The sequence below is a fragment of the Pholcus phalangioides genome, unplaced genomic scaffold (assembly GCF_987345545.1).
Source record: "Pholcus phalangioides strain wild (caught in Gottingen) unplaced genomic scaffold, Ppha-v1.0 ptg000015l_1, whole genome shotgun sequence".
Classification (NCBI taxonomy): Eukaryota; Metazoa; Arthropoda; class Arachnida; order Araneae; family Pholcidae; genus Pholcus; species Pholcus phalangioides.
The window spans coordinates 91,212,406-91,217,764 of record NW_028301608.1 but is presented as its reverse complement, the minus strand read 5'-3'; positions in this window follow the sequence as shown (position 1 = coordinate 91,217,764).

The window sequence follows — 5,359 nt, the reverse complement described above, 5'->3', positions numbered from 1 at the left end:
GTGTGTGTGTGTGTTTAATTTTTTATTACATCAAGTGCACTCACCTCGAACTGATGTTGACATTGATTTTTGTTTCCTCTATTTATTTTGTAATATAGCCTGTTTCTTATAGATTTTGGTTGATATAGATAGTTGGTGTAAAATAAAGGAGCATTTTTGTTACTACTATTACCTAACCATCCAAGCACCTTGTACACATTCTTCATTTAATGAATCGGTACATGCTGGAATGTGTGTGTGTGTGACCCTAACGTATCCATGTTGTTAGTGCTGCGTTTGTTCTTGTGAGTGGAGTATTTACAGTCACATGCTATTTGTTAGCATAGCATGAGCAAATAAATGGAGAATGATTTTAGCGTTAATAACTGCGTGGTTGCTCATTCTGGTTCGAATAACCCATGTTTCACTTACGAGTTGAATGTTATATTCTGGATGCAATACTAGGATCACCGATCTGGGTATTCTTATTGATGAGCGGCTTATGTTTTTGGAACATTGTTCAGCAGTAGTCACAAAATTGAATAGAATGCTTGGTTTCATTCTCATAAAGGTCTCTTTGCTTTATCCTAAAGGGATCATCCTTTTTTCCCGGGGCTTAGTCCATCCTGGATCAAAGTATGCTGTGAAGTTTCAGAGACCATACGCACAGAGGAACATGGACTTGGTTGAGGTGGTGCAGAGAAGAGTCATGCATGCTCTTGATAGCACACGAAGCTTAAGCTGCGAAGAGAGAATTGATTTTTTGAAAATGTTTACATTGAAGGAACTAACATGTCAAAAGGATGGTGTTGAAGGGTTTAAAATTTTCAATGGGATGAATAAAATGGACCTTGAGTTATTAATACATTGTCGATTGATTGCTTCGACAAGGGGACAACACGATTAAGGTACGGTTTCAAGTTAAAAATTTTCAAAATGTGTTTGAGAATGACTGTACTAGTTTTGAGAGTTAAATATAGCGTGCCATAAAGTAAAATCTGAAATTTTATACAGTCACTCTGTCCTGAAACTTCCAATGAGAAAGTTACATTTCCTGAGGCCAACAAAAAAAATTCATGCGTCTAAGCGCAATATTTGCTGATATATTTGAATTCAAAATTTGGGGAAAGTTGGGAAAGAACAGCATAAACTAATGGAAAATGCTTGTTTCCTTCATTTATTCTGTTCTCTCCCAACTTTTCTGAGATTTTTGAATTCAAATATCTCAGCAAATATTGCGCTTAGAAACTTGGAATTTTTTTGTCCTCAGGGGAGACACTGCGATAAGTTTTAACTTGGAAGTCAGAAGCATGGGTGGTGATATATAAAGGCATCGCTTCCCCAGGGTCAAAGGTGGAACCGACTGATATGATGTATAGACATCATCATGCCTCCCCAGACATTCAAGTCTATACCGCCTATAGTTAGATGATAGGGGGGCCCTATAATTTTTTTTTCTATTTTGGCACTGCCAAAACTGGTACCGAGTGATTTCTGAATACATTTGAGCCTTTTTTCAAACTGGAACCATATCTCTGCGACGAATGGTTATTGAGATCAGGGCTGAATTAAGATCTACAGGAAGCCCTGTATAGTTAAATGCATTGAAGGCTTCAATTTGAAGCCACGTTCCCAAGTTTTAAAAGTGTCTATTATGGGATGTTCCACTGTAGTAAGAGATCTAATAAAAATTTTCCAGAATGCAAATTCCTTAGGCGATTTCTTCTAGGTAAGGGAGCCCTAGGGTAACAGTTTTCCGAGGATGTGATACTTTTAAGATTGGGTCTTTATTCTGATGGATACACTTAACCCTCGGTTTCAGATCAATAATAAGGGATTGTGTTAACGAACGTGCAAGCCAGAAAAAATTAAACTAAATTCGGCCACATATGGCTAATTTTTTTTAGTTCTTTCCCCCAAATACTACTTCACTTATCGTAGCCATAGATGACCAGGTCTCTCTCACTCTCTCCTATTTCAAAATAAGGTTGGAATTACAATATAAAAGTTTTAGAAAAGTTATTTTATAAAACTTGTAACATGTAAGCAATTAGCCTATTGCGAATGTAACCGATACTCTTGGTTGCATTTCTCAAGTCTTATAGAAGAACTTTTCTAAAAGTTTTGTAGTGTAATTTGTCTGGGAGAAAGTTTTACATCAAAGAACTTTTTCGGAGATGTTTTACGGTAATCTATTTTAACATGCACTGACTTTTGGGGATCATCATTTAACAGTATACTCAAAGTTCTTATTGATAAAGCTTAGCTTATAGCAGCAAGTGAAAACCCATGAATTCGGTTTAGCAGGAATTGTGGCCGGATATGTGCGGTGTTTCCGCCACTCGCGGGCCAAAAGCTTGTATATATATATATATATACAGGGTGTCCTGTAAGTCCTAATTCAGCCTTTATTTCATCAACCGTATGTCGTAGAGCAGGAGTCTTCAACCTTTTTCTAGTCACGAGAACCGCCTGTATCCAGTACCGTAAGCAGGCAGGTACACCCGCACAGGGCCCACTTGGAAGGGCGAACCAGAAGGGGCCTAAATGCAAATTCTTGTACAGGAATGGTTAGTTACGGTCCTGTGTGCCTGTATCCATTATCAAAAGATAAGAGCACCCTTCTCGGCAAGTTGAACATACCAATGCATGAAATCAGGATGATTTCAATCCTAGAAGGCAATTTATACAAGGTGTTTAATTGGAACGTTGGTCAAGAGAGTGCTCGCCAGCGCGAAATCGGACACGAGCACTCTGGGTGCTTCAAGGAGCACCGTGGTGCTTGCGAGCATCGTATTATGGTTAATTGCGCTTTAGAGAAAATTCTCAAAATATGTTTAGAAATCTCCCTGTACCAGTTTTGAGAACGAAATAAAATAAATCTAATCACTCTAACTTCCAATTGGAAACTTTTTGCCCTGTCTCTTCTGAGACCCCCAAAAAATTCCTCATTTTTTTTAACTGCAATATTTGCTGAGATATATGAATTCAAAAATTGAAAAAGAACAGCATAAATGAAGGGAAGAATCGTTGTCCGTTACTGTTCTTTCATAACTTTTCTCCGATTTTTGAATTGAAATATCTTAGCGATCACTGCCCTTAGAAACGTGAATTTTTTTATTGGCCTCAGGACAGACATGCCAACAAGTTTTTTAATTGGGTTTTTGAGGACAGGGTGTCTGTATGAAAATTCAGTTGTTTTTTTTGTGACACACACTGTTTTTTACCCACATAATTGGAGGGTGATTTCTGAACATATTTTGAGCACTTTTTAAATTGAAACCATACCTTTACGACAAACGGTTGATGAGATAAAGACTGAATTAAGACTTACAGGAAATCGTATACTTCCAAGAAATTCCAGGTGAATGTTGTGAAAATTCAGAAAGATATACGCGATATTGTGAGCTGTAATTTCGAAAGTTGCTGAACGTAACTGAAAAATAAGGAATTTCCCGCAAATTAGTGCACGATTATTTTTTGTTAATTCATTTTTGACTTCAGTTTGTTTATTTTGACATCATACACGCGCGTTATGCTGAAACATTTCTCTTGAGGCCGGTGATCTCTACCATTTACGTGGCGTGGGATCATATCAGATATTATACGGTGTGCAAACTGGTCTGATGTTTTAAGAGATACGTTAAGGCCGAAACACACTACAATGACGAATATGTGAAATCTTATTAATGGAAATTCTGTGACGTGGAAATTCAAACGTCACAGAATTTCCACGAATCGGAATTTACAACGACTGTGGCACGAGGGCCCGACGCGAAAATAATAGCTGGGCTCCTTAGCCACGATTTTTTTTTTCTTCTGTGAGAGAGAGGAATATTCAGAAAATGAAAATCATGGAAATGCGAAATATTCGCAAGGAGAAAAAAAATTTCAGAATTGGTGAAAATATAGAATAATACAAATATATATAGTGAAAACTCACAATAACGTTACTCGATGTAACGATAAATCCCTCTACAACGATATTTTTTCATGTCCTGCTCAGAAATGTGTATACTCGAATGTTAAACTGCTGCCTCTCGATATAACGATAATCCTTCTACAGCGATATTTTTTCCCAGGTCCGCAAAATATCGTTATATCGAGGTTTCACTGTAATTCCAGAACTGATGAAAATTCAAAATTCCGGAACTGATGAAAATTGCTCAGAAATTATTTAAAAAAACAATTCCAGATTTGGTGGAAATTCAGAACTATTTCTTTCTAAATGAAAATGCAGATTTCCCGAATTTATGAAAGAAATTATTGCTAACGTAAATGCGGGAGCCCAAAACACAGGGCCCGGTGCGACCGCACCTGTTCCACACCCTTAATACAGATCGATTCATGCCTGGCGAGCCAACACCTTCTATAGCAGAAAGCTTCCACGTAAAGCTTTGACGTCACTAAGTCCTCCATTTCACCTGTAGCCATTGGATGTAACAGTCCGACGTATGTGATATCTTTAACTTTTTTTTTTGCAGTATGTCCAATGAGTATACGTGAAATTGACGACTTCAGTGACGTCACGAGCTTCGTGTGGAGGCTTTCTGCTATAGACGGTGATGGTAATGATACAGCAGAGAATTTGACCGAACGTGTTCGATTATTATTGACCTCTTTCATCGCCGAAACGCGAACAAAAAACAAAATTTATCAAAACACTAACGAAGCAAAAAGAACAGGAAAAACAAATATGGCGTCTTCACATGCCATCACACGACTGACGAAAATCTGAAAAGTTTGATTTGTTTCTGACACATTCCCACGTCACGTCAGTACAGTGTGAACGCACGCATTTCTACGTGGACCCACTTCACGTCAGAGTAGTGTGCATAGATTTTTGCGTGTTAAAGTCAGATCACATCATCACAGATTTTACCACGTCACGTCAGCACGGTGTGAGCTACAGAAGACTCATAGGTGGAATTTTATATCACACGCATTAACATGTGGTCCCGCGTCACGTCATAGTAGTGTGCATCGTGCCTTACATAGCATCAGACACGCGTCTTCGCTCATTCACATAATGTTGTACGCTAATTCTCGAAATAATCAAATAACACTAAATAATCGTTTACCGATTTGTGGAAAATCCCTTATTATTCAGTTATTTTCAGCATGTTTCGAAATTATAGCCCACAATATCCGCTTCTCGTACCTTATTGGATTTTCATGACATTCAACTGGAATTTTTATATGAGTTTCATTATACAACTGGCAATCAAATTATGAAAAATAAAGTTCGTAATTTTTTTTTTGCGCATGTGCAATTAATAATCATTTACTAACAATGCTCATTTCTCATTGAATATTAATATCTGCTGCATTTTAAATTTCTATACATTATATCTCATATCTAGAGGTCATGTTTTCTGTA